Genomic DNA, 26536 nt, shown 5'->3' with positions numbered 1-26536 from the left:
ATACTAAGAAAATATTGGATTCTTACACTATGATATTTAAAGGCAACCTATTCTGAAAGTAGTGAGAGATCAATTGAAATTACCAATGTGTGCATTGTCAAATTATAATCATTCATGAGTATCTATCAAATAAATTGAAAAACAATGAATCTATGAAATGAGAATAGTAATGCTTAACCTGCAAAAGAACATAAATGGAATGAGAATGAATGAATGTAAAAGATGTATCTAATCAAAGGACTTAAAATGAACATAAAGAAACTAAAAATAAATAAAACATTAGAATACATCTCATACTCATTAGGTGGTCATCCCAAAGTGCATGAGAGGTGGAAAGTTGAGAAAACTCTTGATCAAGCACCAAATGAAGGCACAACCATATCAAAGTGAACTAAAATGGTATTCATTACGTCAATGATAAGCATAGTGCCAATCCTTAACATCCAAAACTCTACATTGAAGCATGATCATAGCCCTCAAACTTTTCACACCTTTTGAGAGGAGAAGGCACACCTATTTATACTTAAACTAAGATAACTAATTCATAAATGTAGATCCCCAAATCTCTCCTCGTTAAAATTGGCCACTAGGGCCAAATTCCACCTTAGGACAACTCATATGATGTAGATGATTATTGCATTGGATTCCTCTTTTCTAGAGGTACAATTTTGATATAAAGATCATCTCATTTTGATAAGAAGAAATGGAATTTTGAATTTATTCTTTCTCATGGTCATATTGTCAAGGTCGACCTCAGTCAAATGTGGGCTCGTGAAGCCCAATAGATGTGTCTCCTCACCCTTAATGAATTGTACAAATAGGAGTGACCCTTCCCTCATTTGGACATCACTCATTTCATCATATCATCTTCTCTCTCCTCTCTTGATTGCTTCGTACAACTTAGAGGTTCTCTTCTTTGCGCGTGTGAAAGGAAGGCAGATTTCTGGATTGGTTTTGGAGGCCGAAAATTCCAAGGATTAGGGGATGCATTAACCATCGTTGACTTGGAGTATTTGACCAGTGTTGACTTCTGTTTTGGGGGAATTTTTTATTTTTATTTTTGCAGGCCATATTCTTTGGCATGAATTTCGTAGTGATTGGGGAGTGTTTGACCGAGTTGACTAGTGCGTTGAATTTCAGGTTTGACTGCTGAATTACAACAAACTTTGACTATGTTGACCAAGCTAGTTTTGGGTTGACTTTGACTTCCTTTCCATGCCACATTCTTTTGTTGTTGACCAAGCTGGTTGGAGGATGTTTTGGGGAAACTTTGACCATTGTTGAATTTCTGGTTAGGGCTGCGTTGACTACTGATTTGATTGTTGATTTGACAGATTTGTTTTGGGCATGTATTCTGATATTTGTACTCTCTCTTTTTGCTGAACTATTGAAGAATAATAAGAAGATTTGATCAAAGGGTTTCCCCACATTAGGGTTTGTCCCTGGAATCCACCACATCTTGTGTCCTTTCGTCTTGGCTTGTTTTCTGCATATGTTTTTATGTTCTATCTGCACTTACTGTCAATGTATATAATTTAATGTGATTGCTACTGAAGATAATTGGAATTTGTCATTGGGTTGATAAGAAACATTGAAGTAAATTGTGCTAAGCATAGAACATACAATTTTTATCTAAATTTAACATGGTGTTAGAGCTTAGGTGAATACAAAGCCCAAGCAAGAGTGAAGCAAATAAATCACTAAGACAAGATGTTGGACAAGGACTTGGAACTAGTCCCAATGACGACTACATCTTTCTTCAAATCTAAGTACAAGCTTAAGGAAAAATCTGACTATCATGCATGAGATGAAATTGGATTTGACATTGGAAGAGAATGATGCCATGGACTATGTCAAAGGAAGAATAATAGAGCCTCCTTCAAATGCATCCACTACTACACAAACCAAGTACAAGAAAGGTGAGGTTAAAGCTAGAATATTATTTTTTATTCTATTCATAAGCCTTTGGTTGCCTATATTTATGATTTGGAAACATCTAAGGAGATGTATGAAACGTTGGTTGGGATGTTCAAAGTCAATAATGAAAATCAAGTTCTCTTTCTCAAGAACAAGTTGAAAGACATCAAAATGGATATAGAAGAATCTATCCAATCCTACTTCATGAGGATTACCAAGATCAAGAATGATCTCCTATCTATTGGAGAAGTCACTGGTGATCGAGAGATGTCTCTTATTGCACTAGGGGGCCTTACAAGAGTTGGGACGTGTTCAACACTACCATTCTCAACAATGACAAGATTCAGGGATTTGATGAACTATTGGCCAGATGAACTCAAGAAGAAATAAGGATGATGGAAAGAGACAAGCCCTCAAATGGAAACAATCATACTGCCTTCTCCGCTCATTCTAAGAGAAGGAACAATGATGGTCCTAGGAATCAAGGACAAGGATTCAAGATGGGATTCAAATAAGGAAGAAAAGGAATATGCTTCAATTGTAATAGGTTTGGCCACTTTGCTAGAGAGTGTCCTCAGAAGAAGGATACTCCAAGAGATGATGACAACAATAAAAACAACTTCAAAGGCAATGGCAATCAAAGCAACAACATGTTCAATAAGAAAGGAAAGAGGAATGCTCTCGATGCTCGAAATGAAAGTGGTCATCCTCCCAAGAAGTGAAGAAACTATAGTTATGATGAAGTTAATGTTGTAAAGAAAAAATAATTTTATATTATTTCTACCCTCTCCACTGCATCTCCTTCGGATACATTGGACCATTGACTGATTGATAGTGGTGCCTCAAGGCACTTCACTGGGTACAAATAAGCTCTCTCAAACTTGGTTGAAAAGAAGACGAATATGGAGATTATACTTGAGGATAATGCCACTTATCACATGAAAGGAATTGGGATTGTTACTCTTCACTTAAATCGAGTTCAAATTCTCCACTTACAAGAAGTACTAAACATATTTGATCTGAAAAAGAACTTGATCTCTATTTATGCGATGGAAGATAAAGGTTTCAAGGTGTCATTCATTGATGGGAAGGTTCGTCTTTGGAAAATAAACCCAAGAGTTGCATTCACTCTTGGATTCAGGGTTGAAGGTCTTTATTAGGTTGGAGGAAGTTTGTTGGGAGAAATGACTTGTGATACTTCTCTTTGATCCGAATTATGGCTCGAAGATTTTCTCACCTTCATTTCAAATCCTTATCCGATGTAAGGAAGATGGTCACAAGGATGCCTGAATTCAACTTGAATCATGAAGGTGTTTGTCAGGGATGTGAAGCTAGAAAACATATAAGGGGACCATTCCCCTCTATTATCCTCCACAATGTCCCAAGGTTGAGAAGGGAGATTGAAGGAGGTAACCTCAAACCACTTGGGTTCAGCAGTTGGCCCTGCTAAACTAGAGAGGGATCTCTCTATGAATTCATGGCCAATGATGACTAGAATGGGAAAATATTTTAGGCTATATATGCTAGGCTTAGTAGAGTTTTGAGTTTTTAGGTTTTGATGTTGGATAAGGGATGAAAACCAGGTAGCTAGGTCAAAGGATCAAAGGGTTACAACAACAAAAATATAGAGGAACAAGGTAGCAATGCTTTTGTGATGGTTTTAGGGTTTGTCGGTGTAGTGTAGTGTTTGAAAGAGAAAAAGGTCTTAATGAGCATGTACACCATGAATTCATTAAGTAAGAAGGAAAATTACACAAAATGATATTCCCATCAAAACAGAGCTTTATGCAAAGAAATTTGCTTATAACCTTTAAGGAAAGTCACTAAAGAAATAAGATATGGAAATGAGAGATGTATACCATTCATAAAAAACTATAATAGAGAAAATACTTCATCACAAACTCATTGCACATGAATTCCTAGATAATAGCTGCAAACTGCTCCTTTGATTTCCTGAATAAAGAGTTGAAATACAAGCTACAAGTGTTCTCACCTCTAATGTCCAACCTGTTCTATGACTAAGAAAATGATACATATAGACTAAAACAACATCTCCCTTCTCTCAGGGGTTGAATCCATGAGTCTAGGAACTGATACATGAGGTGTTCCAACCAAACCCTAATGTCTAGGGAGGTTAAAACAACTCCTCCATTTAAACTTTGACTCAAACTACTCTCATAAATGAGGCCTAAACTTACATAAAAACAACTTAACAAGCCTATTTACCCTTAATTACATCATAATTACATCAAAGTTAAGAAATTACATCATAAAAACTCGAATCCAACTGATAAAACTGAGAAAAATATGTTACAGGAAAAAACACAGCGAAATCAGTCAAAAACACAGCGTGTTAGGAGAAAGTGCAGCGAATTTGGGAGAACTGATTTTTGGAGGCCTTCCCGAGGTACAAATTATAATCTTGATGGCTCATTGGAAATATGTGGATGTATACTACATGATGGAATCTTAAAGAGCTAAAAAAGGTTACTTCTAGCTCCCCAAAAATGCATTCTCCCATAGCTAATCTAAAAAACGTAGCGTGCTCTTCAACAGGAGGGCAGAAAGGTGATTTTTAGGTAGCTTTTGGAAATTTCCACATATCAAAACCTGTTGAAGGTCTGCTCCCAAAGGCTATATGTGATATACAAGTCATGAGGAATCCAGATATGCAAATAAAATGTGATTTGGAGCTCTCCATCAAAAGCGTAGCATGGGGCAAGCTGTCTTTTTTACCCTGTGATTGTGTCAAGAAGTTCCAAAAATTCATAAAAAACCAAAATTTCTCCAAATCTCTTCAAAATTTGTCTAAAGATGCTCCATGAAGTCTTGAGTAGGTATGCTATGCTATGATGGAAGCATCAACAAGCAAATCCAACTTTACCTTATCTTTTGGCTTGATTAGGGTTTCTTTGAGTCTTTCCTTCAACTACCTGATCTTGACTTTGAAGACCTGGTTCCTTGTGTAGTAATGAGCAGCCATGTGCCTTTTCAACTTGTTATCTCTATTAGCCTTCTTAAGAAGCTTTTATAAATGACAATTCACTTTTTCAATCCAAAATTCTCTATTTTCATTGGTTTCTGCTGCAATTAGGTCAACTGAAGACATTTGTTCTCTTTGTTGCTGGAGTGCCTTTTTGAGGCCTCTAGTCCTTGGCCTTTTTCTTGTCACCTACTCCTTATGCTCATCTAAATCCTCTGTATCAATCATTGTTTATTCCTTTACATCCTCTTTGCTAACATCGACCTCATACTTTTCCAAGAGTAGTTTTTTTACCTTCAATTGCTTATTCTCCTGCTCTATGAATGAAATCATGAAATTTGCCTAGATAAACTATCTTTAAGCTCTTTGATCTCAACATCTTTCTCCATGATGACCCTCTCTATTGTCTTATGATATTCATTAACCTTCAAATCTAATATATCGGTATCAAGATGGAATGGCTCCTCATCTTGCAAAGATGCCTCATGTTGTGATTGTAATCCCTGTTCTGTTGATGTAAGCTTGGCCCCTTCCACAAGGTGTGGAGTAAACACAAGCCTCCTTCCTCTCTGATATGTTTGAGTCACCTCAGGCCTAGGTGTCCTCTTCACTATAGGTCTGCTAGATGAGCCAATCTCCATGTGCTTAGATGGTGTTGATGGTGTACTTTGGCTTGTATATTAACTAGTAGAAGACAACAAGATATCTGATTGAATGAATGTCTCCCAAGTGATGTTCTTTTGTGAAAGCTCATGCAATATAATGATTTTGATGAGGGCATGGTGAAAAAGGTTGTTTTGATGATCACTCTATCTATGCCGCACCTTCTCTGCCATTTTAGCCAAGCTTTTGTAGAGGTACTAGGGTAGGTTTAGTGGCTTTACCCCTGTGAAATGCATGAGAAGTCTGACATGGTATTTGTACAATCTAGAAAATATTCCCTCACATGTAAAGTAATTCATAATGATTCTCATCAATGGAGAAAACTTCTCAAGGAGTTGTCCAAAAGGAAAAACCTTCTTAATGTTGTGTTTATAGTGACCTTTGATGAAAGGTTGATAGTTTTGCAAATCCAAGTCCAAGCTCTTAAACCATTTTTCTCCACTATTGGGTATCCCTGTGGCCACTGCTATGACTTCAATTGAAATAGTGAAACTAACCCCTGTAGTAGTGACCTTATCTCTCCTAAGATGAGTGGCAAACAAACTGGTCAACTTGGCATGGTATTTGACCTTTTGAACTAGCTCACAAAACCCTAAACACCCTACATTATGAAAAAAATTCTTAGACAGTGGGGAGGACATCAACTCATGAGTGTTGAGTGGTTCATATCTTGAAATTTGACCTCCCTTATTATAGGACTTATTTTCTTCTTACATGTTGGTAGTGTGCAAGGGAAAACCCTAATGAGGGAAACAGAGGAAATGGATGAAGGGATAGGATGAAGGGTTTAGGGAAGGGAAATGAGTGTAGGAGAATTTAAAAGATAGGTATGGGTGTCAGGGAAATTTTGGAAATGGAATGGAATGAAATAGGTGTAGGATTTGGTCTAGAGATTTTTTACACATTCCTAGTTAGGGAACTTCCAAAAACGCAACGTAGGGAGTTTTGAAGGGTATGCAACATGAAAACATGGAAATGAACTTGTAGAAGGTGTACAGAGACTTGAACTTACTTATAAAATGTTGATGAAACTTCAATTGCTGTAAAAAAATCCTTGAAAATAGGTTTTATGACTGCAGGAGAGAAAGCGCAGCGTGGGCTACTGAAAGTGCATCGTGGGTAGCTGAAAGCACAGCATGGTTGCTTGGACTACCTTTTGGAGTATTTATGTCTCTGAAATCACAGAGGAAATGGCTTGTTGGTGAGTGAGAGCCCTTTGCCAATGAATATGAGTGAGAGAAATGATTTGAGATGGTCATTATAGCTTGTAAAAGTCAAATTCTTCATAATGGTAGGGTGGCCCACCATGTGTTTTCACTTTAGCTTTTGGAAACTTTGTAGCTTTGGAACATTTGAATGCAACTTTAGAGAATTAGAACATATTACATCATTTTTGAAATAAATTACACTTTGAAACAAAACCTTTTGAGAAAAACCCTATTACTACTCCTTCATTTGCCAGATTTATGAATGAAATGATAGATTTTGATGACTCTAACCCTAATGACCTAATGGTGACACTGAGCTAAATGAATACCATGGTGATATGACTGGGATGATGATGATGAATTTTCATTGATGGCACATCCAACTGAGTGATGGCAGTGATCGGAACATGAAAATTTTGAAAGGAGCAGTAATAGACCTAGACACACTAGCCAGTGACCAAATTTTATTCTAAAAACCTAATGAAATGATAAAAATTTGACTCAAGACCCTAACAAAAACCTTGTAAGAGCATATTTTATCACTGGTGTTAGGAAGAACTAACTAACACTAACACCCTCAACTAAGACTCAAACCACTGATATTCTTCAAGTGGTCCATTCTGATATATCATGTATGTTGCCCATGACATCTTTGGATGGATATTTGTACTATGTTATTTTTGTGGATGACTTCTCTCACAAGACATGGATCTATTTCTTAAAGAAGAAGGATGAAGTGTTCAAATGTTTCGCCCTTTCAAAGCCTTGGTCTAGAATCAAATATGGAAGAAAATCAAAATATTTAGGACCGATAATGGGACTGAATATGCATCAAATGAATTCAAAGACTATTATAGAGAAGTTAGTATTAAGGGCGAGACCACTACCACATATACTCCTTAACAAAATGGTGTGCTGAAAGGAAGAATCATACTATCATAGAAGCCACCCATGCTATGCTTCATGATCAAGGTCTTTCGAAGTTCTTATGGGGAGAAGCCGCCAACACCGTTGTGTATGTCCAAAACTGATGTCCACATCAAGCTTTGGACTTCAAGACACCCAAAGAAGTTTTCACCAGTAATAAACCTGATGTTTCTCATTTTAGAATATTTGGTTGTCCTCTATATTTTCATGTGCTGAAAGAGAAAAGAAACAAACTAGATGCATTTGGAAAGAAAGGAACGTTTTTGGGCTACAGTGAAACTTCGAAGGCATATAGAATCTATGTGTCTGGTCAAATGGAAGTGGAATTAAGTCATGATGTCACTTTCAATGAAGATTTTTCTCTTAGAAAGACCTGAGATCTTCCTATTCCTAGGAAGAACAATGATGATGTTGATGCAGAAAATCAGGATGAACCTCTGTCTATTGAACCAATCCCTGATGTTGAAGGTTCGATGGATCTCATTGATCCACCTCCTAGTGAGCCCTCTATTTCAAGGAAAAGGCCTTTGTGGCTCAAATATACTCTTGAATATGTTGAGAAACATATTGCATTGAGGGGGACATTTCGTGAAAGCAAGAAGCCAAATAGGTACCAAGGTTACTTAGTTTCCATGAGTACCATTGTATAATCTAAGCCTTGTACATTCGAAGATGTCGTGAAGAAATAAGTTTGGAAGGATGCGATGAACGAGGAATATGAGTCGATCATGAAGAATCAACTCTAGGTTGTGGCTCCTAGACCCAAAGACAAGTCAGTGGTCACTACGAAATGACTCTACAAGATCAAACATGGAGCTAATGGGAGTGCTAAGAAATTCAAGGCTAGATTTGTAGCTTGAGGATTCTCTCAAAAGGAAGGAGTAGACTATGATGAGATATTTGCATCGTTTGCCCGATATACCACCATCCATTCGATTATAGCCCTTGCTACCTCGCAATGATGGAACCTACACCAGATGGATGTCAAAATTGTCTTCTTGCATGGTTCGCTTAAGGAGGAAGTATATGTGGAACAACTCAAGGGGTTTGAGGTTCAAGAACGTGAGACACATGTATGCAGGTTGAATAAATCACTATATCAGTTGAAGCAAGCCCTTAGGGCTTGGTATGAGACGATCGATACTTATCTTATGAAGCTAGGATTTACTAGAAGCGATGCTGACCCAAACCTATACTTAAAGGTTGAAAAGGACAGACCTCTCATTTTGGTCCTTTATGTGGATGATCTCTTTTCGACAGGTGATGACCCTCTCATTCATAAATCCAAGAGGGAGTTGGCTTCTGAGTTCGAGATGATGGACCTAAGATTGATGCATTACTTCCTAGGGTTGGAGGTCTGGCAAAAGCCAGGTGAGATTTTCCTTTGTCAAGTAAAATATATTATGAAGCTACTTGAGAGATGTGGGGGAGAGGAGAGGACCGGAGGGACGGAGTCACTCACTATTCCGATGGTGAGGCTGTGTAAGCACACTCAACTGTCAAGGCCGCCATCGACGGAGTCACTCACTCATTCCCATGGGTGAGGGGCTCGACCGTTAGCCCCCCCACCCAATAAGTAAATTGGGATGGTGGACTGCAAGTCCGTGACTACACCGATAGAACTCAAATTTAAGAAGCTATGTGCAAGTGTTGTTGGGCCCGGATTAGCAAACCCTACCAAGTATCATTAGCTTGTGGGGTCCCTGATGTTATTGGTCAACTCCCATCATGACATATGCTTTGTTGTGATTAACTTGAGTCAATACATGGTTGACACTTATCACATTCATTGGATTGCTGCCAAGAATCTCTTGAGATATCTCCAGGGCACAATCCACTATGGACTGAGATACACTGCCGAGAATTTGACGTTGCATGGATATACAGACGATGACGAGGCTGGTAGTGTGGTGGATCATAAGATTATGTATGGTTGTTTCTTCTCTTTGGGGAATGATTATATATCTTGGATGAGCAGGAAGCAGAAATCGGTTGCATTAAGCATTGTTGAGGCCAAATACATTGCTGCAAGTATGGCCTGTTGTGAAGCAGTTTGGTTGAGGAAGCTCTTTAGTGAGCTATTTGAGCATGTGCTAGATACCACTATGATCTTCTACGACAACCAGAGTGGGATTCCTCTATCATAGAATATTTTGTTCCATGACCATTGCAATAAAATTGATATCAAGTACCACTTTATGCAAGATATGGTACAACAGGGAGAAGTTAGGCTCCAACATATTAGAACAGATGAGTAGGTCATTGACATTCTCATGAAGCCTTTGGGGAAGGTCAAATTCTTAACCTTCTGAGAGAGACTTGGAGTCTTGGAATGACCCTCTTATGAGGGTCCTGTATGAGTTGGACACAAAGATCTAGGAGCTCCTAGGGGCGTGGGGTAATTCTTGAAGCTAACTATAAACGACCATAGGGTGAGTGGTTCACCTTCCCTTATGATATCCCATTATGGTTGACATATGCATAAGATGAGTGGTTCACCTTCTCCTATGGCATATGAGTTGGATGAGTGATTCACCTTCTCCTATTGATGCCTTGACACACATCCTACCCATAGAGTCTAGGACTCATGGGAAGTACCTCTCATCTGGCCAATGAGTTGGGAAAATATGGTTAGGAGCCATAGCACTACTGATGGATGCATCGTGTATTGTCATACTCTCTATGACTAGGATGCATGGTGTTCAACAACTTGATCTGGGATCAAGGACTGACTTTAGTTAGTGGAGAGTTGTATGATCTTATGAATCACTCTTGATCGCTTCTTATTCATTATTACTTCATGGTTCAGCATGGTAGTGATGACAAGGATGGTACAAGATGACATGATGACAAATGGATTGGCAGGTGGAATTCTCCCTAGTTGAGAGGGAGTGTTAAAATTGGAAACTAGGGCCAACTTCCACCTTAGGACAACTCATATGATGGAGATGATTATTTCATTGGATTCCTCTTTTCGAGAGGTAAAATTTTGATATAGATATCATCTCATTCTGACAAGCAGAAATGGAATTTTGAATTTATTCTTTCTCATGGTGAAATTGTCAAGGTCAGCCTCAGTCAAATGTAAGCTCATGAAGCCCAATAGATGTGTCTCCTCACCCTCAATGAATTGTATAAATAGGAGTGATCCTTCTCCCATTTGGACATCACTAATCTCATCACATAATATTCTCTCTCCTCTCTTGATTGGTTTGTACAACTAGGAGGTTCTCTTCTTCACACATGTGGAAGGAACGCATATTTTTAGACTGGTTTTGGAGGCGAAAAATTTCATGGATTAGGGCATGCATTGACCAGGGTTGACTTGGAGTATTTCACCAGCGTTGACTGAATCTGTTTTGGGGGCATAATTTCGATTTTTGCAAGCTGCATTCTTTGGCACAGATTTCGAGGTGATTGGGGATTGTTTGACCAAGTTAACTAGAGTGTTGACTTTCACGTTTGACTGCAGAATTACAATAGACTTTGACTAGGTTGACCAAGCTAGTTTTGGTTTGACTTTGACTCCCTTGGTAGGCCGCAATCTTCTGTTGTTGACTGAGCTAGTTGGAGGACGTTTTGGGGCCAGCTTTGACCACCGTTGAATTTCTTATTAGGGTTGCATTGACTGTTGATTTGGTAGATATGTTTTGGGTATGTATTCTGATATTTTTACTCTCTCTCTCTCTCTCTGCTAAACTATTGAAGAATAATAAGAACATTTGATCAAGGAGTTTCCCCACATTGGCATTTGTCCCTGGAATCCGCCACATCTTGTGTCCTTTTGTCTTGACTTGTCTTCTGCATATGTTTTTATGTTCTATCTGCATTTATTGTCAATGTGTATAAGTTAATGTGATTGCTACTGAAGATAATTGGAATTTGTCATTGTGATGATAAGAAACATTGAAATAAATTGTTCTATAAGCATAGAACATAACATTGTTATCTAAATTTAACACTCCTAGATCCACAAATATCTCACGTGGTTACAACCATGTGTTGACATCTAGCAATTAGCATCTCTTCATATCCTCTCACAAATATCTCCTAGCTTTGATAGGAGACACTTATAGAAACTCCCGTGATCTTTTTCTATGAATTGTGCTTGATCAATGATCTCAAATATTTGAGAGTTTGAAGAGGAAATTAGAATTTGAGACTTAGAGGCCAAATATGGTTGTTCTGGAATCTTCAAATATGCTTACAGGATGACATGGTGACAAATGGATTGGCAGGTGGAATTCTCCCTAGTTGAGAGGGAGTGTTAAAATTGGAAACTAGGGCCAACTTCCACCTTAGGACAACTCATATGATGGAGATTATTATTGCATTGGATTCCTCTTTTCAAGAGGTACAATTTTGATATAAATATTATCTCATTCTGACAAGAAGAAATGGAATTTTGAATTTATTCTTTCTCATGGTCAAATTGTCAAGGCCGACTTCAGTCAAATGTAGGCTCATGAAGCCCAATAGATGTGTCTCCTCACCCTCAATGAATTGTATAAATATGAGCGATCCTTCTCTCATTTGGACATCACTCATCTCATCACATCATATTCTCTCTCCTCTCTTGATTGGTTCATACAACTTGGAGGTTCTTTCGCACGTGTGGAAGGAACACATATTTTTAGACTGGTTTTGGAGGCCAAAGATTTCAGGGATTAGGGCATGCATTGACCAAGGTTGACTGAGTATTTCACCAGCGTTGACTTCTGTTTTGGGGGCATAATTTTGATATTTGCAGGCCGCATTCTTTGGCATGAATTTCGAGGTGATAGGGGACTGTTTGACCGAGTTCACTGGAGTGTTGACTTTCATGTTTGATTGCAAAATTACAACAGACTTTTACTAGGTTGACCAAGCTAGTTTTGGGTTGACTTTAAATCCCTTGGTAGGTCGCAATATTCTGTTGTTGACCGAGCTAGTTGGAGGACGTTTTGGGGCTAGCTTTGACCACCATTGATTTTCTGGTTAGGGTTGCATTGACTGTTGATTTGGCATATATGTTTTGGGTATGTATTTTGATATTTGTATTCTCTCTCTGCTAAACTATTAAAGAATAATAAGAATATTTGATCAAGGGGTTCCCCACATTGACATTTGTCCCTAGCATCTGCCACAACTTGTGTCCTTTTGTCTTGACTTGTCTTCTACATATGCTTTTATGTTTTATCTACATTCACTGTCAATGTGTATAAGTTAATGTGATTGCTACTGAAGATAATTGGAATTTGTCATTGTGCTGATAAGAAACATCGAAGTAAATTGTGTTATAATCATATAACATACCATTGTTATCTAAATTTAACACTCCTAGATCCACAAATATCTCACATGGTTACAACCATGTGTTGACATCTAGCAATTAGCATATCTTCATATCCTCACACAAATCTCTCCTAGCTTTGATAGGAGACACTTATAGAAACTTCCATGATCTTTTTCTATGAATTGTGCTTGATCAATGATCTCAAATCTTTGAGAGTCTGAAGAGGAAATTCGAATTTGAGACTTAGAGGCCAAATATGGTTGTCCTGAAATCTTCAAATATTCTTACACACATCACAAAACTCATCCAACTTTTATATATAAGTGAATACATGTTATTTTTCTAATATTTATCCATAAATTCACTTAAAATACCAAAATCAATGTATTGGAAAATCATATGCCTAAACTCATATTTGATCATGAAGATGGTCTTACTGCATGGTTATAGTGGTGCAGAATATGGAAAATTTTGAAGCAAAGTGAAAAAAGAGAGGGTGAAATGAATTATATTTTGGAGACCAAATATTCCCCCAAACTAAATATGTTGCATGTCCTCATGCAACTTTCCATTAATTGTCTTAGATTGTAGCCTTTTGTCATTTTGTGACTTTGAGATACTCTTTAAGACTTACATATTTTGAAAAGTATTTTTTTATCTAAAAAATGTCTAAATGGCAGCTCTTATGGTTGATTATTGTGTGGAAACCACAACTATTTCAAGTATTGGTTCTTGTGTGACAACACTTTTCTTTTACTCTTCTTCTTGTTGTAACAAATAATACTTGAAAATGCATTCAAAATGAACATTCATTCATATACATATCAATCGATCCTTGATCATGATTTGAATCTTTTTAAAACATATCCATCTTTGAATCAAAGAACATCATCAGTCAGTTGGGAGATTCATATACATATCAATCGATCCTTGCTCATGATTTGAATCTTTTTAAAACATATCCATCTTTGAATCAAAGAACATCATCAGTCAGTTGGGAGAAGCATGTTGGTAAAAAATATATGAGGTGATGGAATAAGGAATTAAAAATGGTAATGAATACCCCCCCAACTAAATGTATTTTGTCTTTTGAAAATAGGGAAAGCAATGTCACATGGGAAATTCTCCAAATACATGCCTTTTAGCATTCAAGGAATTAATGATTAAAGATTAGAAAAGAACATACTTTCACCTACTTGAAAAGTCGATAAGCTATGTTTTTGTGAGAACTTGGTTGCTATTGTTGGATCATGGAATGCAAAGCAAAAGAATTTGATATGCTTCTTCATCACTGGTTGTATGAATAGTTGATAAAATTTGAAATTGGAATCTATGTGCCTTTTTTTTGAGGAAAGTAATGATATTGTTTCTGAACTCTGAAATGAATTTTGATTTATTAGAACATTGTTGCAAGTTGCTAAAATCATATAGTCTTCATTCATATTCGCACTGTGGCATAATTCTTTTCTATGTGAATAAATTTTGTTGGTGTCAAACATAGAAAGAGATTGTTGGATTACCGGTGATAAATGAATGTCGTTAACCAACACAAGATTACTCACCATTAATGTCAATGAGAGTCAAGATGCCCAAATACATCTTACTAGGTATGAATAAATGAGGTATAATCAAGTCATCTAGAAGATCCAACAAACAAGGGACATTGATGTGTTCCAATTTTTCGTTGGCGAGATATCTTTCCATTAAGACATGCAAGCCTCAAGGTACTGAAAAAACTCTAGTTTCAAACCCAGATAATGTGTTAAAGTCGATGGGTCAAGAATTGCTAGAAGGAGATCCTTAATGAATCTCTTATCATCTAACGCAAGTATAAAACAATGATTTAGAGGACCATAGATGAAAGATTTGGATTTATGAAGCAGGTTTTATTTTGCAAAAGGAAAAGTACAATGAGGTAACTCAACATTGTAAGTGAGTTGAATGACTTTATTCATGGGTTAGGGATGAAATGTAAGTGAGGCAGGAAAGTGTGAAATTTGCAAAAGGAAAATGGTTTTGTAGTCATGATCTTGTAGTAGGAAGATGGGAATTCATGGATGGATTGTAAGCTTAGAAAGAGGAAAATGAATGAGTAGCAATGGCATTATGGATGTGATTTGAAATGGACTTCTTCATGTTCTTGAAAAAGAAATTGGTCTTTGAGAACCACTTGTGCATAAATTGATCTTCTTTGATCATCCTAAAACCTGCAAAAGCTTAGCACTAATCTGTAATAGAATGTAAGATTCTCGAAGGAGAGAGGTGATTAGTCTCTCTTCATATGATATATACGTAATAAATTCAAAAATAGTGCCAATAAGACAAATTTAAGGAATACAAATAAAAGTGAAATGCACTTTTTAGAGTGGTACCTTGGACAACTTGTTAGTATTTTGTTGATAATTTTTTCATTTATATCGAATTTGAGTGATTAAAAAACTAGGTTAAAGCAAATTCATATTAGAAACATGTTTTTAATGATTTGATGATGTTTTATAAGTCTAAATGCTTCAAAATCCATAAAAAAAATGGACCATTTTCTTTATTATTTCAAATGCTAATGAAAACTATCCCATCATGTATTTCTCATCGACATCTTTCCAACGATGCTTGAATTGCCTCAAACGGAGGTCATATGAGATCGTTATGTTTTTCTGGAATTTTTATGAAACAATTAAAAAAATGTTGTGCAGGTCCCACTTGACAGCTCTAGAGAGTGCCACGTGAATTGCACCGACAATGATATGGCATGATGAGTTGGCTAGTCATGTAACAAATTGACATGTCATCCGCTGATGTGGCAGCCTTGTGCCAAATTTGAACTTGTGACCTGTTGTACACAGCTTCAACGAACATTTTCCCTATAGACATCATAAATTTCATTTTCCCTATAGAAATGAAAAGAGGTCAATATTTAAATTTTGAAATATTGCATTAGCATTAAAAATAAAAATGGTTAACAAAATTGACCGCGTGATTTCTTCAACAAACTCATTGTTACAACAACGTGCACATTTATGAATAAACCACCAAAATATTTGGTTTTAAATCGAAGTCTTTCGCTTGGCCCAAATGCAGAACTGTTTTCCAAATTTGTCGAATCATTAAACAATTGTCGCGGTGTTTATTTTTAATTCAAATTCGCAAACTTTGGCAAAGGACGCATATAAAATGTTTTTTTTATTGTTGTCAAAAACCCAAGCACCCAAGAATTGGATTCAAAATTTTTTTATTGTTGTCAAATTGTTTGCATCGATTCCATTTCATTAATCTGTTTTTTTATTATTTTTTATTAGTTTCGTTGTTCGTTTTATTTTATGCATGGTTTGTTTTTTATTAATATATATATTTTTTATGACTGTTTTTTATATGTTTATTTATTTTTCAGTGGCTTTAATACGAGTGGTCGTGGGATTTTTGTGTTGTTTGTTTTATTTATTTATTTTTGGTTTTTGTATGTGTGTTTTTTTAGTTGTTTTTGTTTCCATGTGTGTTTTTTATTACTTTTTATTTATTTTTTAATGTTATTTTTTTTTGTTTTTAAATAAAAGAATCTAGATGAGAAAAATTTAATTAGGTCTTTGTTTTTTTTAATGAAGGAAAAAGAAATTTTGAGACATATCTAATTGAAAGTTTAAGACTGAATTTTAAATTAAAAAGATTTATAGAATAAATAGTAAATTTAGATCTCCTAGTCTTTTTTAGATCTATGAATTTTATTGTGAAATTTCAAAGTTAACTTATCAAATTTCCCTTTCGAATCTTCCTGGTCGCAACAAGGTGCAAGAATAGACCATACTCAAGTGTTTTGTTAATTCTTTATTTATTTGAAATTTGGAATTTGAAAAACAAAGTAAGAAGAATTAATCTTTCAAACCTCAAGTTTTGCTCCTGAAACTCTATTTGTCTTCTTTCTTCACAAACGTTTGTTTTCTTGTAGATCTTCTTGCCAATGGTTAATGAATGAGGTGGATCTTACTATACCACAAATTGAAAATTTGTACTAAAATAAATGAAGTTGAACTTCAAAACAAAAACTTCAAAAACTCAAGAAGCTTGGTTTTATTTCCCTATTCTATTCTACTCTTTTTGAAAAAAGAAAAGTTTTTCCCAATGAATCCATTTACGGATCAAAGTCTCTAGTACTCTCACATCCAAATTTGAAAAATATACTTCAATGTTCATTATGACATGAGAAACCAACTCTACGGCTTTGGGATATGACCTTGAGGATCTAGCCGGGAGCGGAGCGACGGAACGGAAGTTGAACAGGGTTTCTGAGAGTTTCTGAGTTCGATCCTAATGGAGGGTCGCAGAGGAGGGAGCTCCACTCCCTCCTACAAAGATGCAGTGAACAGCAGAGGCAAGTCACATCTGGGAAATGTCAGAGGAACGGAGGAGGAAGAAAACAGAAATAATGATAAGGAGACAGATGGGGCCAAGTCCAAGGAAAATAGCAGCACAAAGGACAAGGAGGAAGAAGACAAAAACCAGGGAACAAGGGAAAAAAGACAAAAGGGACCTTGTAGACCCAAAATGGAAATCATTCCTAGAGTAGTGTTAAATAATCTTGCACTGCAGGAGCACAGGGAACATATGGGGACCTATGCCATAATATGTAAATTTATGGGATTATGGCCCACTGAAAAGGCTTTATAGATATGGATAAAGTATCACTGGAAACCCAAAGGCAGCATCGATCTCCATCTTGGGTCAAAGGGATTTTTCACCGTAGTGTTTACAAATATCGAAGACAAAGATAGAATATTCGAAGGAGGACCCTACTTCTTTGCAGCAGCGGGTCTCTATATGCGGCCTTGGATGATGAACTTTGTTCCAGAGCGGGAGACTTTCACTGCGGTGCCGGTCTGGGTAAGGCTCTATTCTCTACCTCTGGATTATTGGCAAAATGAATCGCTTGCGGCCATAGGCAACAAACTAGGTCGTTTTATCAAAGCTTCGGAAGCCACGAGAAGAGGCAAATATACTTCCTATGCAAGAATTTGTGTGGAAATGGATCTATCAGGAGCTCTTCCGGACGAAGTCATCCTAGAAGTTTTTGACAAGGAATGGGTGCAAACGGTGGACTATGAGCATATTCTGTTCAGATGCCAGAAATGCCACGAACATGGACACTTGATCAGAGACTGCCCTCTCAGTAAAGCAGAAAACAAAAGCAAACTGAATACAAAGAAGGATACTGAAAGCTTTCAGAAAGTGACAAGCAGGGGAAAAGGAGGTAAAAAAGAACCAAAGCAACAACAAAATGAGGGGCAAAAGATCAGTCTGAATAAGTTCCAAGCACTGGAAGAGATGGAAGAAATGCCAAATGAAGATCAATCTATGGAGGAAGGCCCTAATGAAAAGGAGGAGGAAAACTGCAACCCAACACAAAACACTGATAATAAGAGAGAAACCATAATGAATGAAACAGAACTAGAGATGGATCAGGAAATGACCCATAGTGAAACAGATTTGGAGGATCTTGAACTTCAGGAAATTCTAGATAAAGAGCACCTAGATCTGGAAGGTTTCTTGAAGCAGGGAACCACGGTGGGGTTAAATTCATTACCTCAAGAAGAATGTAATAGAATACAATAGTTGTTTTTATGGAAAACTCGGGAAAGGGGGTCAGACAAAGGGAAAACCATCGACAAGTAGGAGTGCAGAGGTGTGAAAATAATGAAATCAACTCCAGGATTAGCAACTAGAAATGCAGGAAAGAAGAGGGGCAGAAAAAAGCAGAAGGAGCTCCTGATGGAATGTGGAAAGCTGATGATTGATTCGGGTAAGATGAAAGACCTAACCAGTTAATCCTTCACAAATCTTTAACCATGAAGTTTACATCTTGGAATATAAGAGGTCTAGGTAGTAAAAGAAAGCAAAGAATGCTTAGTTTTAGAATGAAACAAGTTTTGTTGGATATGATCTTCATCCAGGAAACGAAATGTTCCATTCAAAAAATAAAACTAATCCATAGCAAATGGCTCAATAGATATGAGTTTCTAGAAGTTAAAGCAGAGAATACAGCTGGGGGCATTCTCACTCTTTGGAACCCCCAAAAAATCAGTGTAATAGATGCAGAGGCATCTAGGAATTACTTATCAGTAGTCATTCAACCAGTGGGGGTTTCAGAAACCTTCCTGGTCACTAATGTCTACGGGCCTCAAAGAATAGATGATAAACTCAGACTACTAGAATCCCTCATTGATCTCAGGAACAGAAAGGCTAGTATTCCTTGGATCATGGGTGGGGATTTTAATATGATCAAATCCCTTTCAGAAAAGAAAGGAGGCACCAGAGCGCTAAACAAAGACTCATTAGCATTCCAATCATTCACAGACAATATGAGAATGGTTGATTCGGATTCAAGCAACGACCTTTTTACTTGGAACAACAAAAGAGGAGGGGAAGCCCAGGTAGCCTCTAAGTTAGACAGGTTTATGATATCAGAGGAGCTTATGCTTATAGACAAAGAAATAACAGCAAGAGTTCTTCCCTTTGGAGGCTCCGATCACTGGCCAATTCAATTGGAAATCAAGGGTTTGGATTCTCCCAGGAATAGACCCTTTAGATTCGAGAATATCTGGCTCTCCCACCCATATTTCATTAGGAACATCAGAAAATGGTGGTCTGAAGACTTGCAATTCTAGGGATAAAAAATGTACCTCCTTCATAAAAGACTAAAGCACATTAAGGACAGACTCAAAGAATGGAATAAGAAAGATTTCGGCAACATTTTTGTGGACAAAAAGGTAGTGGAAAGAAAAATTCGGGAACTTAATCAGGCACTAATCAAAGATGGCTTTGACAAAAACAAAAGTGATTAGGCTGATAAACTTCATCATGAATGGGAGAACCTATGCAAACAAGAGGAAATATTTTGGAGGAAAAAGTCTAGAGTTCAATGGTTAAAAGAAGGAGAGCGTAATACAAGATTTTTCCATAGATCCACTATGGCTAATAGAGCATTCAACAGAATCTCGGTGATAAAGGATGAGAATGGGGAGGTTCAGATCATACATAAGGACATTGAAGCTGTGCTTGTCCAGTACTTCCGAAACATCACCCGGGAAAACAATCCAGATAGGGAACAATCAATAAAGGAAATTACTAGGCATATCCCTAAGCTGGTGTCCAGAGAGGACAATATCAACCTAAACAGACCAGTAACTGAAGAGGAGGTTAGCGAGGTCCTCAAAGACATGCAGAATGGAAAAGCACCAGGCCCGGACGGCTTTAATGTGGACTTCTTCAAAGCTTGTTGGGACATTGTCAAACAGGATATTTTGGAGGTTGTAGAAGATTCCAGGAGTAGTAAAACCATCCTGAAAGCCCTCAACACCTCCTTCATCTCGCTGATTCCCAAATAGGACTCAGCTCAAACGGCAGACAAGTACAGACCCATAGCTTTATGTAATGTGGTATACAAGATAATATCCAAGGTAGTGGCCAACAGACTTAAACCTCTCCTTCCTTCATTAGTGTCTGAGGAACAATCAGGATATGTGGAGGGCAGACAAATTTTAAACAACATTATTCAAGCCCATGAGGTGGTTCACTCGCTTACTAGCAAAAAGCAGGCGGGAATGATCATGCAATTGGATATAGCTAAAGCTTATGACAAGGTCAATTGGATTTACATCAAGAAGGTGCTCACTGCCTTTGGGTTCGATCACAATTGGGTCAGATGGGTAATGGCTCTGGTGACTACCTCCAGCTTTTCAATTTTGGTTAACGGCTCTCCCTCAGAGATCTTCATTCCTTCTAGAGGTCTCAGGCAGGGAGACCCGCTGTCTCCCTTTCTCTTCATCCTCATGATGGAAGGACTAGGGCGGTCCATTAAGCATGCCAAGGCCACGGGAAAAATCAAGGGTCTTCAATTAACTGAGAATGGTCAGGCACTGACGCACCAACAATTCGTAGATGATACCATGCTACAAGGAATCCCCACAGTCAGAGAAGCTTCAGCCTACAATAAAATCTTAAATGAATTTGCCAGGGCTACAGGTATGGAAGTCAATCTTTCTAAATCAAAAATTTTCTTCTTAAACACTAACATTGCTATTCAGAGAAATATCTCAAGAATCCTTGGCTTCCAAAGGGATTACCTTCCCTCAAAGTATTTGGGTGTTCCCCTCATGGCCAAACCAATGCTCAAAGGTATCTGGGAACCCGTGCTAACTAAGTTGCAGGATAAGGTCAAAAAATGGACCATCAGAGCCTTAAACCTGGCTGGCAGGTTGGTTTTGACAAAGGTTGTTCTGCAATCCATCCCAGTTTTTATGCTATCTGCCCTCCCAGCTCCCAAAGGTGTCTTAGAGCAATTCAGGAACATTCAAAGAGATTTCCTGTGGGGTAAGGAGGAAACAAGGAAGAAATGGGCCTTGGTTTCCTGGGATAAAATCTGTAAACCCAAGAGACATGGGGGTCTAGGCTTAGATGACCAGGAGATTCTTAGTAGAGTGCTAGGAGCCAAGCTTTGGTGGCGATGGGTTCAAGAGCCTAAAGCCCATTGGGCAAGGATCTGGAAAGAAAAATATGCCAGCTCTTAGCATACTAAATATCTCATAAGAATGTCTGGAAACATAAAGGGCTCTTACATCTGGAACAGAGCATGGGATAATAGAAGCATAGTGCAAGATAACAGTTTCTGGGAAATCAGAGCAGGAGATCTAGCACTCTTTTGGGAGGACAGATGGCAACAAGAACCAACGCTGTTTAATGAGGATTTTTTAAGCCTCAAGCAGGAAACAGATTCCCAAGGGTTAAACAAAGTTAATGATTTTTGGGATCTTTCTCAAGTCCCAGGAAAGTGGAGAAGCTGGAGAAACATTGAATGCAGAGAAGACAACCCCATAAAAATAAAAGCAGAGGAACTAAGGAGCTTACTAAATCAAAGGATGATCTTGGTCACTGATGAGCCCCAAAAATGGGTAACTTATTGGGCTCATTTTGCCTATTGTTCTCCATTTATCCACCATTCTTCATAGTTTATGTATGCTTTTGAAGTATGTTTATGTTAATTGAATGAATGAGAATAGTCACTTGACCATGAAGGCTAATACGTGTTTGCTGCAGATTTTTGGACAACTTTTGGACCAAGGTCAAGCATTTATGGACCATTTGACAGCCAAATATGAGGGGACAAGGTTGAGGATTCATAGGAAGGGTGTCTCCTGCACTAAATGACCCCTTCCTCGAGTTCTCCACCATCAGCTCGGAGTTCAACAACCCACCAAAGTCGATTTCCAAAGGCAGCCGAGCAGCTTTTATGAAGTGGTTGAGTATTGCAGTTTTGAGCAGCCAAGCCCCTTAAATTAAGGAGGACTGCTGGAGGTCCTCATAGTGCATAAGTATGGAGGCTTCCAGCCTTTGTAGGTTAATTTTTGAACATTTTTATTTCGCACTATAGTGTTGCTTTGTTTCTCAGCCCATTTTGGAGCTTTTGCTGTAACACATTTTGGACATGGTTGTTTTTTGAGTAATGGAAACCAGTTTTATGTTGCATCAGTTCTGAGCTTCTTTTAGGAGCTTGTAGCTCTTGGGGTTGGGCCCAACCCAAGTTCCAGGACCTCCTCCATGTACTGTTATTTGTTTTTCTTTATTGTCTTCATAAAATAGTTTCTGTTAGTAGATTAAAATCTTGATTGGTTATCTAGGATAGTTTTGATGATTGAAAAAGCTTTCATGTTTTAGAGTGATGTGATAGGTTGATATCAGAAAATATCTTCGAGAAAGGCCATCAAGTAACCTTGGATCTCACCTCTCCCTCCTCGGGACCATGAGCTGAGGCCACGGTGTCCTTGCTGCCACAAAAACACTATTCTTGCTTCTTCATGCAATTGCTAGTGTTAGTTTCTCATTTGTAAAAATTGATACCAGATGTGATTACATGCTTAGGTTCATTCTTGCTTGGTTTTCATAAGTGTTTCACATGATTTTCTACCAAGGGATTTCTGTTCATCATGATTGCTAGTTCCTAGGTCAAATTAGGTTAGAATAGCTAGATACTTGGTTTGCATGATCTTTGTTTGGTCAGTTTCAAGAAGTAGTGTGCAGAACACCTAAGAAACCTCCCTGCCTACCCTCCCTCCATCAGCACAACCTGTTCCATCCCCTAGCTCAGATTCTTGCCCTTCATTTGCCACATTTCCTCACTTTGACCTAATTTCCATATTTTTGTGCAACATTGCTCTATTCACCCTTGAACAAATCCAGCCATTCTCATCACTTCTCAGATCCAATTTCCAGGTCTTAGAACTCTTCACACCCTCATCCAACCTCCATTTCCATTTCTCCACCTTTCTTCCACCATCAACCCTCCAAAATCTCCTTTCGGAACATCCTGTAGAACCCCTGCAGACTTCCTGTAGAAGATCACGAGAGCAGTTTTTCGAGATCCGATCACTGTGAAACTCTTTGGAAGGGTGTTAGGTACCCCTTAGGCCCTCTTCTCACCTTCCCAACCTCCTGCAAGCACCCTTGCCATTTCCTTCCATCAATCAACCTCTGCACAGTCAAAACAGTTAAGCACATGCATAATAATTCTACAAGATTACTCAAAAATACAAAAAGACATTCCTTTTCAGATTTCACTGAAAGAGTAGCTTAGTCACATGCATTCTACATTTCTAGAAGTCAATGGCATCCATTTCCGCTACTTCCATCTTTTTCCTTGCACCGGTAGAGTTAGTCTGCAGAACTAGGGTTTGCTAGGGTTTGCATTCCTTTTTCACTTTCAGCTTCTTTCTGCAAATAGACTAGCCTCTTTTGAGTTAGATTTCGTCCATCACAGTTAAAAGCTTCTTCTAAGAGCTCATAGAAGTTGGCTTAAGCTCCTAGTAGACTTGTGCGAGCTGATCAAGTGACAGCTGCGGCAAGAGCCAGTACTTGTGCATATAGCACCGTCGCTTCCAAGTTTGTTACGAACTACCAGGTTGATAAAAGTAAAGAATGGAGCCCTAGGAGTTGCAACATTATTGCTGCAATACTGGAGCCCACCATCTTTTTAGTGCCGTTGCCGGGGAAGCATCAGAGTATTTGTGATTGCTGCTTTTCTTCTACTTTCTACTTCAATCTTCTGCTAAGTAGTTTACTTCATTTCCATTCTGCAATTTCATTTCTGCAAAAGTAGATTAGACATTTCCTGCTTTCATAGATTAGCATTTCAATTCCGCAATTTCAATTCTGCAAGCGTAGCCTAGCATTTCATTTCAACAAAATAGATTATTCCTTTCCTGCTTTCATTTCAATTCCGCATTTTCATTTCAGAAAGATAGATTTTAGTTAGTTGCAGTTCAATCGCTTTCAGTTTTGCAAGTACAAGAAGAAAAAATGCCAAAACTCCACCAAAAATATTCCATTTCATGCCTCGTAGGAACAGAGAAAATACAGGGAAATTCTTACCCAACACCCCCACCACATCACTGAGTCACCCTTCTCTCTTCTCCAGTGGCAGTGATCCAAAAGAACCTATAGGTGAACCTCCAGAGATATACGAAGATCCTATAATAGAAGAAGAGCAAGAAAACATTCCTCTTGAGACCATGGCTAAAAACAGAAACAGTAGAGAAGATGAGGAGAGAATAGAAGGTGCCTTTCCCATCCAAGAGACCAACGAGGACATGAAAATGAAAAACATAAGTCCCTCAGCCTTACCTCATTTCCATGGATTGACCACTAAAGACCCTGATACCTTCCTGTTTGAGTTTGTTGTCCTTTGTCGAACTTATGACTATGTAGAAGACGAGCAAAAGTTGAAACTCTTTCCCTCTACCCTCAAGGATGCAGCACTACGCTGGTTCATGGGGTTACCTGGAAACAATATCACAACTTGGGATCAGATGCAACAAGCCTTTAATAATAAATATCGGGACTACTGTAGGTCAAAGGAAACGAAGGGAGAGATCTTTCGGATGACCATGGGAAGTGATGAATCTTTAGAAGACTATGAAGAAAGGTTCCAACTTAGTTATAAAAGGGCTAGGTGCACACTGGACCCCGAATCTCTGAAGTTGGTCCTGCTCCAAGGAGTCCCTGAAGACCTTCTAGATACCCTCCATCTGCTAGCTGGAGGAGACATCTACCAACTACCTTATGAGGACATAAAGACTGTGTTTAGAAACCACTCTAGGGCAGCCCGGAAAAGAGGTAGGGGGAATCCACTTTCAGCTAGTGCCACCTTCTCCAAGCATGAGTTTGAAAATCAGATGGAAGACCTCAAAAGTGAGATGAGACAGACCATTGCCATGCAACTAGATACCTTCCGAATCCAACAAAAGAAAGAGGAAGCTGAGAAGGCTTTGGCCATCTTTTGTCCCAGATGTACAAGGAAGCATCCTAAGAATGAGTGTCCATTGCACTCAGTGGAGGTATGTTTCGTTTGTGAGGAAGACCACCCCACAAACCAGTGCCCAACCTTACCCAGACTTAAAGCCATGTACCAAGGGGCTGAAGGGGCCACTGAGCCACTCTACTTCCTTAACCAAAGGAGGCCACATGGATCCAGACCTTACCAACAGGGGATGCAAGGAACATCCCAAACCTATTACAACCCCAACCAATCTGCTCATATGCCTTCTTGGGGCCCCCCTGCTCATCCTTCCTGGTCCGCACCTCCTCCTTGGTCTTATCCATCTCAATACCATACTCAACCTGCTGCTCATTTGTTTCACTCTCATGTTCAGCCACAACCTCAGTGGAATGCACCTCAACCGGGGTGGAGGCCCCAATACAACTCTCCTCCTGCTATTTTGCCTCCACCTCCTACTCAACCACAACCATTACCTCCTGCTCCTCCAGGACAACCCCAAATGTCTACTCAACCGAACCCGAACCCCAACAATAGACAGGCCCAGCAGGTATGCATTGGAGAGACGACATGCCCTACCTATTTTGTGGAGATTCAGGAGATCAAACTAAGATCTAGAAAGGTCCTTCCAGATCGCCAAACTCCTCCCCTGGAGGAGGAGGAAGGGAAACAGGAAAGTGAACCCAAAGCCATTCCACCCTTTCCTGAGAGACTAACAGTAGCCACACAACCAAACCCAGAGGAGACTGAACTTCTAGGAGAACTTAAACAGTTGTGTGTGAAAATCCCACTTCTCCAGGCCATAAAAGATGTACCAATCTACAAAAAATTGATCAAGGAGAAGTGTTTCAGGCACCCAGGCAGGCACAAGAGAGATGCCCCGACTATCAAGGTCATAGGACAACTATCCGATCTGATGTTGGGACAAACAATCTGTCCAAAAAATTTGGATCCTGGGAGTCCTGTAGTTGATGTCCACATCAATGGCACCATAATCCCCCACACCCTGATCGATCTAGGGGTTGGCATCAATGTGATGACCAAGGACACTATGCTCAAAATCAACCTTCAAAGTTCCTTAAGAAAGACCTCGACAGTACTGTAGTTAGTAGACCGCTCCACCATGACTCCCGAAGGGATTGTGGAGGATGTCCTGGTCTCTGTTGATTCTTGGGAGTACCCTGCAGAATTTTTGGTCCTTCAGCCAAAGGAAAAACTCACTGGATACCCCCTCATTTTGGGAAGGCCTT

Source organism: Pinus tabuliformis, chromosome 1_2 (assembly GCF_031772625.1).
Source record: "Pinus tabuliformis cultivar Carrire ecotype Pingquan chromosome 1_2, CPIR1, whole genome shotgun sequence".
Classification (NCBI taxonomy): domain Eukaryota; kingdom Viridiplantae; phylum Streptophyta; class Pinopsida; order Pinales; family Pinaceae; genus Pinus; species Pinus tabuliformis.
Note: the sequence above shows the minus strand (reverse complement) of the source record.